The sequence below is a fragment of the Pinus tabuliformis genome, chromosome 7 (assembly GCF_031772625.1).
Source record: "Pinus tabuliformis cultivar Carrire ecotype Pingquan chromosome 7, CPIR1, whole genome shotgun sequence".
Classification (NCBI taxonomy): Eukaryota; Viridiplantae; Streptophyta; class Pinopsida; order Pinales; family Pinaceae; genus Pinus; species Pinus tabuliformis.
In genome coordinates, this window is record NC_142293.1 from 1,916,174,874 (window position 1) to 1,916,190,710 (window position 15,837).

Below are 15,837 nucleotides of genomic sequence, written 5' to 3' on the forward strand. Positions count from 1 at the left end.
AAGTGACATCCACCCATGGTATTCATTCACCAATGGAATTGACCCGTGGTACTGTGACATCCACCCATGGTATTCATTCACCCATGGAATTGACCCGTGGTATCGTAACTGAAAAATACTATAAGTAACAAGTCACATTTTGTAAAAGGGCATATTGTCCGCCACAATGTAGCCTTTATAGCTATTCTTGGTTTTAATAAAAGGTTTCTTTTTGGTTTTATTGACTGTGTGTTTTGTCATTTTATTTCTAGCATTGAAATTCTTCAGATCTTGGGGCCTCCCCCACAAGATCCATTTCAATCTTTTAGATCTTGGGGGCCTCCATCCAAGATTCAGATCAAGCTTTGTGAAGATTGTATTTTCACCCTACTAGATTCATGGGGAGAAAATCTTATGCAATACCTCCACTTAATGAAGGAACTTCATTCAATTTAACATGAGGGGAAAAAAACATAGCTCATCTTCTCATCAAAAGAACAGGCATGAGACAAAAGAGCATGGGAGGGGGATAAATTCTAGGTAGAGGGAAATGTATTATTGAGAACCTCTAGTTAATCATTATAGAAGGAAAGGAGGGGAGACAACTCTAGGTGGGGCCACAATTCACAAAACCTCAAAAGAGGAGCAAGGGGAAGACCAAAGAGGAGAGGAATATATAGAAGATGAAACAAAAGAAGAGGGAAACATAGAGCCATAAACCTTACAAAAGGAGTCCATACAATCCTTTGAGACACCTACAGAGGAAAGAGACAATTAGGATAATAGTGTAATTATAGTTGAAGAAGGAGGCCCTTGAAAGGAATTGTTGTCACTCACTGCTAAATGTGTTTGTAGCTATGAAAAGGGTGCAAAATAGTAGTGAATTTTGAATCCATTTCCTAAGCCAAAGAAATTCTCAAAGCTTAATCAGTCCCTCTTCGTTGGATAGTTCTTGGAACAAAGTTTCCAATGGTAGGTCAAAGTCCAAAAATGGAGTCATGGATAAAAACTTAGAGCAGATTGAAGATGCCCCTTTGAAAGCTAGAAAACAAAGAGAAAAGACAAAGGGAGGATCATTGCAATCAGAGATCAGAGTTTCTAACAGTCAAGACATATCGGTGGGGTAAATCACAATTAGCGGTCGAAGGCCCATGGTGCATAATATATTTATGTTTCACGAAGTAGAACTCTGATATCGCATATTGGCGATTGTAGGTGCAAAAGGGTGCACACAAGTAGTAGGTCATAAAAATCATAGAACACCGATAATGTTAAAATTGCTGAGATTTGTGCCTTTACTATGAAAATGCCAAGAGGGCTGAAAACATTTTACAAAGGAAATCATTTGCAAAACCAAAGATGGGCGAGCTTTTTCTCTCTCCTCCAATAGAACGCATGGCAACACATGATTGGTCCTAATAAATACACATGGAAACTGACGTCAACATGGTGTGGAAGTATGGAGGACACGTGGCATGCAGATTTGGCATTTTTAGGGGTCCTTTGGGGGTATATTTGGGTGAAACGTGTCACCACTCAAGAAGTGCCACGTGGCACTGATGACATCATCAATCCCACAGATTGGCGATTGCACAGGCCAAATATCCTCCTCCTTCGAAGACTCTCCCAAATGAAATATTTTATAAAATGGAATTAAGCAGTTGTCGGGCCTATCCCTTTTCAAATTCTGCATGTGATTTAAACACCCCCTATCTCTTGATAGCCCAGATTAACTCCACCCTAACCAATGACTCACACACCCTCTCGACAGCCCCCGCTATGTTTCCCTTTATCGGCAAGGGGGAGTCCGAAAAGCGGTTTCCCCACTGGGCCCCGGTGACACGTGTCCCTCTCATATCATTTCCCCACCCCCCAGCCACTCTTCACTTACCACTCACTGCTCATGACACCCTCCAAAAAACCGCTCATCCTCACACTCTCTCCCGCCAACAGTCCTAGCACCCAAGGACTAAAATCATGGTCGTAGCCCCTGGTCAAGTGAAAAAAATTATAGAAAAGGGCTAAACAAAAGGAGCCAAGGAGCTTCAAAACCCATCATTGTATAATGCCTTTAAGAGTAAAATTATCGTTGCTGTAAAGCCCTGATAGTATAGTACATGGTTTTGAAGGTGGATGGGCTGACAGATGAAGCATTGAATGAAGTATGGTGTAGCATGGAATCAATATGGGTGGCTTAGGAGGATTAATGACTAAACATGGAGCTCCACTCAGATACACAGTGAAGTACCACCTAGGGGTCCTCTATTTTTGTATTGTGACATGAAACTGGCAGTTTCCAATGCCCAGCTTTAAAGAATGAATACCTTGTGCACTTAAGATGAAGCTATATGACTAGCTCAATAGTTAAAGGGACATACAACGACAAAGATGTGGCCTAATCAGGGGTTTTCACAGGAACTATAGAGGGACACTTCCTCCCATCATCTTTCAGTTTTCTCTATTTTCTAATTATTCTGTAATTTCTATTTGTTTTCAAGAGAGGGACCAAATCAAGATTGTAATGAATTTGGGTTATAGAATCTTGCACGCTGAGACAACTAGTCTAAAGAGACAACTGGATACTCTAGAGAAGACATTTTGTATTTGTAATTCCATCTCCCCCTCTTCTTATAAATAGGGGCAAGAATGTTGGAAATACTAATGGGGGAGGGTGAATCAATATTTCTTTTCAATTGTTACTTTTACCAATTAAATCAATTATATTTAGAACACAAAATGAACAATAGGTATAAATACTTTTATTAATATAATCTTTACAATAAATTAGGTACATTATATATAGGCCTCCAGCCGGTTTCCAAGCACCAACTTGGTCTTTTGTGAGGCTCCAACCTATAGGGAACCAACCTTGTCTTGTCAAGGCACCAACCTTGGATTTAGGAGCACCAACTCCAAGGACACCAATCCTTCCAATTCTAAGGCACCAACCCCATGGGCTCTGACCCTATCTTGTCAAGGCACCAACCTTGGATTTAGGAGCACCAACACTAAGGACACCAATCCTTCCAAATCTTAAGCACCAACCCCAAGGGCTCCAACCCTATCTTTTAAGGCACCTACCTTGTTTGTTCGAGGCTCCAACCTTCAGGGCACCAACCCTCTGGGCTCCAACCCACTGCTATATTTTGTCTAGATATGTTTGATAGTAATTCTTTGCTCCCAAAATCTTCTTCACTAAATTGTGTCAATCTACAGTTTCACTGTAGTCTCCATGCTATAAAATCAATGACAACCTCATCTCATAGAAGGTGTCACCATTGCTCTTCATTACACCCAAGCAAAATCTTCAAGTCACATCATGATGACTAACAAATCATTATCTTCAATAGTCTCTTCACGACTTCAATGTACCTTCAATGAATTGTACTAAGCTTTGCACACAATAGTTTTTTGTTTCAGTCCTCTATTCTAACAGTCACGGTAACTATTTCAGGAGTACGCTTCAAGAGTAACTGCTTCAGAAGAATGACTATCGCGGCGTCAGGTTGTGCACACAATTATAAAATAACCCTGTCTTATGTAGTCTCTTTAATAGATCGCGGGCTGTGCTTCTATGGATTCATTATAAGTTCAAACTTTTAATGATTAACCCAGTCAATAGAATGCTTTGACCTTTGTCTTCTACTCGACCTTCAACTTCTTCTTTTTTTCAACCTTCAGCTTCCTTTCTATTGTTCCTTCATGTTCACGAGTTGTGAACTTTTGTTCTATTCTATAATTGATGCACAAGACCGATAGTCATAAATGAGGCACCTCAACTTATATTTATACGGGTTTCACTAATGACTAGAAAGACACGTTTATTGGAGGGAGGCCGACTTGTGTATTAAAATATATCGAGGAGTCTTTCATCCACAAAGTTAGTTATTCACGGAAGCCATATAGGAGAGGCTATACTCAAAGGGAGGTCCCACTTTCCACGTCACTACCTCAATAAAAATTGCAACTTTCGGAGGTCTTTTACAAGTCGTGCCCATAACATAGTCGATGGCTGATTGCCCCTACTGAATGTGATATTATATTAAACTGTTTTGATAAACCTGTTGGGTCCATGAATTTATCGCAATCGTAATTTCATAAGACTCCCACAATTGCAACTTTATGAAAATCCACATTAATAGAGGTCCCCACATGTCACGTCATGGCTTAATCCCGCAATCACAACTTCATGAGAATCCCACAATCACAACATTCAATAACACTGATATTCACATATTACCCCATGCCGGATGCGATATTTAATAAAATAATTTTAATAAGCTTTTCAAGTCCACAACTCTACCACAATTCGAAGTTTGACATTCCTTTGAACTTTGCGATTACTGTGGATGTGATATTTAATTAAGCCATGCTATAATGGTGCAGCAGTTCCGCAACGCTATTGCAATCGGTGTTTGAGGGGTTTATCGCAACCAGCGGTTTAGTGTGACAACCCTTTGTGATTTGTGTAACTTCTGATACCTGGATGTGATACTACATAAAGGTGTATTTTAATGGAGCTGTCGGGTCCACATATTTTATAACAATCGACATTTTAACGTTACATCCCTTTAAGACGTGTGATGTGAAGGTTTCGATACAACAGATGTGATGTTTCAATAGGGCGAGTTGTAGTGGATTAATCAGGTCCGCAACTCAATTCGCAATCGGAGATTTTGTGCAGTGGCATATAATAAAGTCGCCGATAAAGAATTAATATAAAGTTTTCGATGTGTTTTGTGGTCTTTAAAGAGTTTCATGGTTTATTACTGTTAACTCCTCTATTATGGCTCCTCCTCCTATAGCTCTACTCCTTCAACGTAATGTTCCTATTTGTTCTTCCGATGGCACTTACCCTTGGGCATATGCGATAACCTGCTTCTCCTGCTCCGATAACTTGCTTCTTTGATAGATTTCGATAAACTCTTCATATTACTCTTTGGCTTCACGATGGCTTCTCCGCTTTACTCTTTCTCTTTCTCTTCTGATGGTTTCTGATATATTTCCTCCTAGGTTCCACTATTTCTATTACGTTTGTATTCAATCCTTGGATCCTCCATGACTTGAAAATGGGGCTCTTAGGCTTCTTGTCTAGCTTACAAGAACCTCTCCCATTTCCAAAGCTTGAATTTTCCCTAGTCTATTTGATTAACCAATGCGGAATTAAGAAATGCTTGAAGATATAGGTGTACATTTGTATTTGTTTAAACTGATTATGTGTTGTAAATCAATGAGTTGAAACTAATATATATATTTGTATATAACAGTAAATAAAGCAGCAATAAAACACACACAAACACAACAATATTAATTTGGAATTCACCCACAACTCTTGGGCTACGTCTCCGTGAGCTCTAGTTAATTCAACTAAGCTCTCTGGGATTATGGTGTAAGTCGTTTCTACAAGATCTTGGCCCAACTCCTGTTGTTCTACACAAGAACAGTGGGTTTAGACACCATTTAATCCCTTCTGGCTCTTGAAGCTCTGGCTCTTGGCTTTGGCCCTTGGCTCTAGCTCTTGGCTCTTAGTTTTGGCTCTTGGCTCTGACTCTCGCTCTTTGGCTCTGGCTCTTGGCTCTTGGCTCTGACTCTCGCTCTTTGTCTTTGGCTCTCGCTCTTCGGCTTTGGCTTCTTGGCCCTCTGCAACCTTCAGCTCCTTGGATTTTCACTTGAACTTCAAGTGACCCCAAAGGCTCCCACAGCTACTCTTCTACTTCTGTGCTGCCTCTTTGGCTTCTACGCTGCCTCTTTGGCTTCTGCTTCACAACAAATCCCTAATAGCAACTCGGCCACCAAAAATTCAACAACCCTGCGCAGTAGCTCTTTGTCTCTCTATCACTTTGCTCTCTCGACTCTTTGCTACTACTACTTTCAGCATTCAATAGCAAACAATAACTTGGCCACCGTTCAACAACTTAGCAGCCCTGTGTCTTTGAAATTCATGGCTTAAAAGCCAAATTGTGCTACCTATTGGTTTTCCCTTTCGGGATCTAAAACTTCCAGCCACAGTCTACTTGTATCCCTTCTCTGGTGTTCAATAATCATTGCATAATGCACTTAGGTGAAGCGACCACCTGTTTCTGCAACGGATGAGGGAAATTGGCAGTTGAAATCCTTAGTAACAGTCGTTCTCTATTTACACAGAGAATGCTATAAAAACATGGGAAATCCGCATAGAACCCATTATATCGGGCTTCAAACTTTCATAACTGCACCCTATTCTCCCATCGAGTCCGCCTATTGGTCGTTGTCGCTTATCGCAATGGCTTTGTCCCTTTGTATTTCATTATTTAATGAAATATGCATAAATTCATTAAAAATGCCTTTTCAGTAGACTCTAAAATATATAAAACCTGGTTTATATCACCGTTGGGTCTGGCCATTGTATCACCCGTATACATATATATGTGGCCCCACTCCATGTGTTGTGCCGACGCGATACTGCGATGCGACAAGTCGCAATTGCAGATCGCACAAGTCTGAAGCCTCTTTATATAAGGGTTTATGCTAGCGCTGATTACGATCTCTGCTTGATCGGCCCGTCGCACATCGGCAAGTCACCATGCATGTGGGTAAGTCCTTTTCCTTTGGATTTAAGCGATGCGATATTTTGGCAATCGCATATCGTGATGCCTTAAGACCTGAGGTTCCTCCTTTATATAGCCATCCATTGATGCGATATCAATGCTTCTTATACCAATCAGAGTGGGCCACATGGCCTAATTCTGACCTACCATGTGTCAGCTGTGGATTGGCCCATGAGCCTATAATCAAAATTTTCAATATAGTTTGAAATTTAATGAAATTGCCTCCTTTTCCAAGGACATTGGGCAATTTTCATTTTACAATAACTCCTTCATCTGGAGTCCGTTTTCTCCCATTCAAGTTGTGTTGGATTCAGAATGAGAAGATCTCTGCAATGAGATGATTTCTGAGAGTAACCTGTGACTTTCATTTTCCTCTGATTTAGAAAGGATGTGTGCAATTTGACACCTTTCACCTTTTGCATGAAGTCTTTTAGACTTAGAGGTTTATCCAGGATCCATTTTTTGATCACGCCTTCCCCCTAAAAGAACTTTTGGTCTCCAAAAGACTAATATATTGATCTGAACAGTAAATGAGAGTGACTCACCCTCTTCTTTCAGCCTCCCTACACTTGCCTTTTCATAGCGCCTCTAAACCAAAGTTTCTGACCACTTCCCTTCTCTGGATGGGCTGGAATTCTTGAGAAGAACTGTCTTCCTCCTTGCCTTCCTGCAGAACTTCTGTTGTACTGGTCATAGAAAGCGGTTTGAACTTATTTGCCTTGATCATTGATCCAAGTTGGCTCAAACAAATCTGAAGTACATCTACTCCAGAAAACTTTCATTTGTACCTGTTTGACAAGTTGCCAACAACAACTATTAGCAACAACAAGCATATAGACAACAACTGCAAGGACTAACTCCTGCTTCAACAAAAGAAACAGATTTCAGATTTTGTGAACACCTCCATTTCTTATCTCTGCATACAAATTATGGACTAGATAACAAGCCCACAAAACATGCCTTTAAATAAATGACCCTTCAAGTCAAGAGTGTAGAAAAAGACCATTAGGACTCTTTTTCCAAAAGATGAAACTTTCATTATTATCTCCATATGGAGACCAAGTCAGCTTCTTTCAAGTCAACATGGCATCACATGCATGTCAAAGAAATCAACCCTGCAAGTTAATTACACATACATGTTCAAAAACAAGGAAATCATCAACATACCTGTGCTCATGCATCTCATGCTCGTGCATGCATTTCATCCTTCAACTTTCACTTAAGCACACTGTACTTTCGAAGTTGTAATGAAATATAATGTAGATGCATCAATAGACATGCAATCTTAATCATACAAGAACTCTAACTGTTCCTTACCAATCCCTTTCAAAGGTACTACCTTTGTCTACACATCAACATCAACATGTGAATCATTTTGAGACACATCATTCATGGAATCTTCACTTCCATTTCTTCCATCTTCTCTTTCCACTTTCTTCAACCTTGGTGGAAGCATTGTTGGATTCAATGTCAAACATTTTGCAACAAGATGTCCTTGCTTATGGCAGTAAGTACATTGCATGTGCATCCTCTTGATAGCATGATTCGCCTTGTCCAATGGACCTTTGGCTTCTTGCTTCTTTTCCTTCTTCAACTTCTTGTATGCAGCCATTCTCTTCCAACATCTAGAAACATCATGGTTATCCAAACCACAAAAGGAAAATGCAACTCTTTCCCCATACTTATGTGGAAATTTAACATGCTTTGTAAAATCAAAAGGAATATAATTAGAACCAGATTTATACGTGCCTTTCTTACCTTTATTGCCTTCATGAGGAGGTGAAGCAAATGAAGAAGTGGCTCCCTTTGGAACACCATCAAAATCTTCAAGGTTGTTAGAGTCTCCCCAACTCTCTCATTCTAGTGTGTTCTTCTAAACACCTACATCCTGCAATTGATGTTTCAAGCTATTTTATTCCTCTTGGATACAACCTTCACACTTTTGAGGTAGAGGACATGAAATGAAACTACTTCTTGGGACTATTTCAATTGCTTTCATGGCATCTTTGGAATTCTCTCCATAAGACTGTCCATAGCCAAGACCCAAATATTTAGGCCTTTCCTCAACCATTATTGGTTCAATAATACCTTGTGCATGCTTTCCCAAGCCCTTTTCTTCAAAGCCCATCTTGGACATTAGCTTGGAACCTATGCCTTTAGTATGTTTTTCAAAAGAACCAATACAAGCATTCTTAGAGGAATTTGAAGACAAACTGGAATGGCTTATCTCTTCTTCAAGTTGATACTTGACTAAGGCTTCTTGGGCAACAAAGCGCTGTGTTTCGAACTCATGCATCCTCTTCACATTCATATTTATAATATGAAGTTGCCTCTCCATTTCCTGCAATTTCTCAGCAAGCAACTGCTTCTCTTCCTTCATGGAATTCAGATGTTCTCTAAGTATGCTGCTCTTCCTTCCATCCTCATACATTTCTCTCACCATATCCATCACGGTGGACAACTCTTGCTTCATGTCTTCATCAAAGAATCTTGTGAAGAGAGCAAAATTTGAGGACCCACTTGTAGAAGTTGTCATTATGTCAATGAACAAAAAAACTTCAACAAGATAAATAAAGAGCTTATTTAAGCAACCTTTTACAACAAACCTCTTGTGCTTTGGATTGCCTTGAGGTCCTTTGGGATAGAAGAATGCCTTAAACCATTCTCCTTCTTGTCCTTCCTAGACTAAGCTATCAAAAGCTTTCCCTTCATCTCTACAAACTCAGAAAATAGTAGGTCAACAAACAAGAATACAATCAGCCTCTTGCTGTTCAAACACCTTTAAGACAAGCAGTCTTTGCTCTTTCAATCAAGCATTCTGATATAATCCTTCCTTGAAGGTGTGGTTAATCAATCTTAAGCTTCGATACCACCTGATCTGAAAATGGGGCTCTTACGCTTCTTGTCTAGCTTACAAGAACCTCTCCCACTTCTAAATCTTGAATTTTCCCAAATCTATTTGATTAACCAATACAGAATTAAGAAATGCTTGAAGATATAGGTGTATGCTATATTTGTTTAAACTGATTATGTGCTGTAAATTAATGTGTTGAAACTGATATATATATATATATATATATATATATATATATATATATATATATATATATATATATATATATATATATAGATATATATAGATATATATATATATATATAACAATAAATTAAGCAGCAGAGATAATGCATCAATAAAACACACACAGAAACAAAAATATTAATTTGGAGTTCAGCCACAACTCTTGGGCTACGTCTCCGTGAGCTCTAGTTAATTCAACTAGGATCTCTGGGATTATGGTGTAAGTCTTTTTTACAAGATCTTGGCCCAACTCCTATTGTTCTACATAAGAATAGTTGGTTCAGACACCATTTAATCCCTTCTGGCTCTTGAAGCTCTGGCTCTTGGCTCTGGCTCTTGGCTCTAGCTCTTGGCTTTTGGTTCAGGCTCTTGGCTCTAACTCTAGCTCTTTGGCTCTGGCTCTTGTCTCTTGGTTGTTTGGCTCTAGCTTCTAGGCCCTCTACAACCTTCAGCTCCTTGGCTTTTCATTTGAACTTCAAGTGACCCCAAAGGCTCCCTTTCTTTCTCTTTTGCTTCTGTGCTGCCTCTTTGGCTTCTATGCTACCTCTTTGGCTTTTGCTTCACAGCAAAGCCCCAATAGCAACCTTCAACAACAACTCGGCCACCAAAAGTTCAGCAGCCCTATGCAGTAGCTCTTTGGCTCTCTATTGCTCGACTCCCTTGGCTCTCTGCTGCTACTACTTTCAAAATTCAACAGCAAACAATAACTTGGCCACCGTTCAACAACCCAATAGCCCTGTGTCTTTGACATTCATGGCTTTCAAGCCAAATCGCGCTGCCTATTGGTTTTCCCTTTCGGGCTTAGAAACTTCTGACCATAGTCTGCTCGAATCCCTTCTTTGGCGTTCAATAATCATTGCATAACACACTCAGGGGAAGTGACCACCTGTTTCTGTAATGGATGAAGGCAATCAGCGCTTGAAATCCTTCGTAACAGACGCTATTTGTTTACACAGAGAATGCTATGAAAACATGGGAAATCCACATAAAACCCAATATATCGGACTTCAAAGTTTCATAACTACACCCTATTCTCCCATTGGGTCCACCTATTGGTTATGTTCACTTATCGTAATGGCTCTATCCCTTTGTATTTTTTTATTTAACAAAATACGTGTAAATGCATTAAAAATGCCTTTTCGGTGGACTTTAAAATATATAAAACCCGGTTTATATCTCCGTCGGGTCCGGCCATCGAATCTCTCGTATACATATATATGTGGCCCCAATCCATGTGTTGTGCCGACATGATATTGTGATGCGACAAGTAGCAATCGCAGATCGCACAAGTCTGATGCCTCTTTATATAATGGTCTATGTCAGTGCCAATTGCGATCTCCGCTTGATCGGCCCATCGCACATTAGCAAGTCACCATGCCTGTGGGTAAGTCCTTTTCCTTTGGACTTAAGTGATGTGATATTTCGGCAATCGTATGGCATGATGCCTTACGACTTGAGATTCCTCCTTTATATAGCCATCCGCCGATGCGATATCAATGCTTCTTAGACAAATCAGAGTGGTCCATGTGGCCCAATCCTAGCCTGCCATGTGTAAGCTATGGATTGGGTCGTGAGCCTATAATCAATATTTTCAATATAGTTCGAAATTTAATGAAATTGCCTCCTTTTCTAAGGACATTGGGTAATTTTCATTTTACAATAACTCCTTCATCCGGAGTCCATTTTCTCCCATTCAAGTTGCGTTGGATTCAGAATGGGAAGATATCTACAATGAGACTATTTCTGAGCAGCCTGTGACTTTCATTTTCCTCTAATTTACAAAGGATGTGTGCCATTTGGCACCTTTCACCTCTTACATGAAGTCTTTTAGACTTAGAGGTTTATCCAGGATCCATTTTTAGATCACTCCATGAGTAGTATTAAGAGAAAAGTGCATCAATATGCAATATCATGTATTAAAGAGTTTTCCATCATAAACACTACTATATTGACGTCAATGACAACCTAGATTAACAATCTCCCCCTTTGTCATTAATGGCAATATTCTTCTTCTCTCCCCCCTTGACATCAATGGCAAAGGAGCACACAAGGACTCCCCTTGTTGAACTTCTCCTCTTATCAAACTACTCCCCTTGCCATGGTGCTCTTCTTATTGCTTAAGATAGAAAGATTGTTGTCTGTATTCTGTTGTCTTCCATAGTCAGATTTAAGAGGTTTTCAAAGTTCAAAACAAGAAAAAAAAAAGCCACTGAAATTGTCTTTCTTGCTATCTTTCTTCAAATTCGAGTTCCTCTATATTTCTATTTAGAAATCAAGTGGAAAATATTTTTAACAACATTCCATTGGATAGATAAGAGATCATGTTCTTTCAAAGGAGTGTTCTAGAGAAATGATCTATCAAAAAATGATTGTTAATATAGCTCATCAAGGATTTCATAAGGACCCTTTCACGGATAGCTTCTATAATAATGATCAAGAATCACAAGCTCCCCCTAACTGTTTGCATGGTCTCTTTTTTGTATAATCCCATTATCAAACACTCAAAATATCAAGAATATATTCATCAAGTCAACAACATGTGTTATTGGCTGGAGAGTTTAGGAGTTTTTCAAATTGTATTTTCTTTCTTCTCCATACTCATGTAACTTTCTTTTTTGGCATGGTTCTATCTTGTGTAGGGACCCAAGTTAAGTTACAATCATGTGCCATATGACCAATGTTATGACACTTGAAGCATTTTTTGTTGTTCATGAATAAGAATTCATGATTTCTTCCTGCAGAATTTCTTCTCAAAGATTTTCGGGGACCATAGTGTCTATCTTTGTGGTATGCCCTACAATCTTTTTCCATCTATCCAAAGTTTTTACAAGAATAACAGTAACCGAGAAATATACTTTGGTACCTAGGAGAAGAAGGTTTCCTTGATGTACTTCTGAAGTCTTTCTGCCTTGAGATCCTTTGATTATAGCCATTGCTTCTTGCATCCTTGACATCATCTGCATTTCTTCTTGGAATAGGATTTCCTTCATTCTTGCCTTGACTCTTATCCTTGCCTTTGCTGGAACTTGGAGCATCAACATTTCTTTCTGCCTTCCTCACAACATTTTGGTTTGAAGCATTATCATTTTTGCTTAAGGATTCTCCTTCATAGCCATGACCTGATTTATCAAATGGGGATCTTTTATGGCTGAGCATGTCATATAAGGCTTTAGATCTTTTCAAGAATTTTTCCATCCCTTCAACCTTTTCTCTGAGGGAGACAATCTCTTCTTCCAATCTTTCACAATCATTATTCTTCTTAGCAAGTTTTTTCTCAAACTCTTCCTTGATACATATTACTTCATTTGATTCTATTTTAAGCGAGATGATTTATGATTTCATTCTGAAGATTTCTTCATTTTCCTTAGCTAGACTGCTCTCCATTTCTTCCATGATCCTTGTAGCTTTACATTTTTTGGCCTTGAGAAGGTTGAGGTCAGATTTTAGTTTGAATATTTCTTCATCCTTTGCTCTTAGTTGGCATATAATGGTGTTTTTCCCATTTTCTAATTCATCAACATGTCCTTCTATGATTACTAAATCTTCCATTTTCTTCTCAGTTCCTTGTGCTTGTTTCCTTGCTTCTTCTAGTTGTGATCTAAGGGAGGAAACCTCTTCCTTGTATTGACCAATCTCTACTTCAAGTTTGTTCATGATCTAGTGCCTTCGTTCAAGGTGGCTTGACAAGTTATCTTCCCATTTCTTTGCTTTATCCATTTGATTTGTCATGGATATGACTTATACCCTCCATTTACGAACAACCTTGCATGCCAACATTTCAATATCCCACAGGGGGTTATGAACCCCCATGTGGAGCCACTATTAGCACCCAGTTTTGCATGCAGTCTTGCTGTTAACGTCAACATCAACAATCCACTTTCCATTAGTATTATCTTCCAGGGTCTTATTAATCATTTTCAATTACATGCATGATTGCATGCATCCATCATTGGATCAGTTCTAGGTACAGGTACACAGTTGTTTGACATGGAGAGCAGACATAGATTTGAGTTGCATGCATGCATGGAGTGTTTCCTACATGTGCTCTTCAGGACACCTACACTATGGGTTTGGGAGTGTTTCTATTTTTAATGATGTATGTTTATATGCATTACTATTTCAGTAAGTGTCATCGTTGTTCATAATTGGATTTCCGAGGACTTCCTATTTTAGTAAAGCCTATTTTTAGATTTTGCTATTGATAACAAGTTTCTATTTTTAGCTGGGACCATTCATGCTTACTTCTTCAACATTGCCTTCATTGCTTTTGTGTAGTACTCTTTGGATTCTCCATCCATCATTCTAACAATAATCATTGATTTCTAGATTTCAATGCCTTGAGTCTTTAAGAAATTCCTCATTTTTGCTTCCCATATATCAAAGTTTCCATTGAACCATGGAGCCTTTACAAACTAATTGATTTCAACTTCGATGGTTGAGGGAGACACATATTTATGAGGATTGGAGACTTTCTTCCCTGGCTTTTCCATTTGTGTTCTAATTGATCAACCTTCAAGCTGTTAGGCTTTGACTGAAGGTACTGGCATTGATACCAATTGTTGGAAATACTGGGGGGGATGAATCGGTATTTATTTTCAATTGTTACTTTTACCAATTAAATAAATTATATTTAGAACATAAAATTAACAATAGAAATAAATACTTTTATTAATATAATCTTTACAATAAATTAGGTACAATATATATAGGGCTCCAACCCATTTCAAAGCACCAACTTGGTCTTTTGTGAGGCTCTGTTATAGACATATTTGGGCACTTCAACCCTATTCACATATGTCGATAATCCAAGGGCTCTTTAACCCCTAAAAGTGTTGTTTCATACCCTAAAGGATCATGGTCAACTGATTACATAATTTCCCAGAAGTTCCACCTGAAAAACCACTCAGAACTGGCCAAAACTGGACCATACTAACTGCTCCACTGTCAAGGTGCAATGCATACTGAATCCTACACTAGCCAGGTGCGATGCATACTGAAGAGGCCTTCTGTAGGGTGTGATGAGTGAGAATGGACAAATGGCTGAGATAGTTTGCTAAGTGGATGCTCATGGAATCTTCTAGAAACTTCTCCTATGACACTTGCCTCTCTAAATTCTCCCAGGGATGAGTAAGAGATTAATGAAATATCCAAGTGGAACCAATAACTATCAGTGGAATGACACTAATAAAAAACACAGAGCTGAATCACACCCTTGTAGACATCTATAAATTGATCCTTCATTTGAGAGATCTGGAGGCTGGAATTTTGTAATTTGTAAGGAAGTGTTATTGGTTTATCTTTGAGAAGGAATATTGTATTGTTGGGTGATCTTGATTTTCATGAGGTGAAGAGGGCTTTGATGCTGGGAGGATGATGCTGGATCAGATAGGTAGGTTGTAATCCTCTCTTCTATTATTAATAAAGTTCTTTGAGTTTTCCTCCATAAAATCGTGTATTTGTGAATCTTGTTATTTGTGAATGCAATTGTATGATCAATGTATTTCTGATTCTGCATTGTTTATGATATTATAGATCGAGATTATTTGATGGTGTTTAGTTACTTTGTCTCTACAGGTATTCTCTAAGCGGAGCAAGTAGGAGAGGATTTGCAAGCTCTATCAAGGGAGAGAGAAATCAAGCAAGGAGTCAAGTGGAAGATCTAGGTTGGTCCCTTTGCCTCTCTCTTATCTATCATACATAAAGGAAATCACAAAGTGCTTTGATTGTTTGTTTCTAAGATAGATACCAATCTTAGTGGGACTAGCAGATCTAAAAGACACTAGTTTTCCTGGAAACAGAATGGCGACTCTGCTGGGGAGCGAATGGTCGTTTGTTTGTTATTGTTGTTTACTTTATAAACTACAAACAGAGCCTGAATTTAGCCAGATAGCCTTCAAACTTCTCTTTCTATGCAATTGCAAAGTAGATGAATGCTTCTTAAGTCAATCTCCGGGTTGGTTTATGAACTAAAGATTTGAGTTACAAGCATTCTAAATTCCCTTGTGGTAGCTCAATAACCTCTTAAGATCATACCCCTGTGCTTTGTTCTTTACTGTTCATAGTAGCTCAGCCTAAATCACTGAACTCAGCTGCAAATTTGAGCAAAAACCCACCTCAGTTTCACTCCCTAGGCTATTGCACTATCTATAACTGGAAACCACTATGCATCACACCTCCCATGTGTAGCAGGTG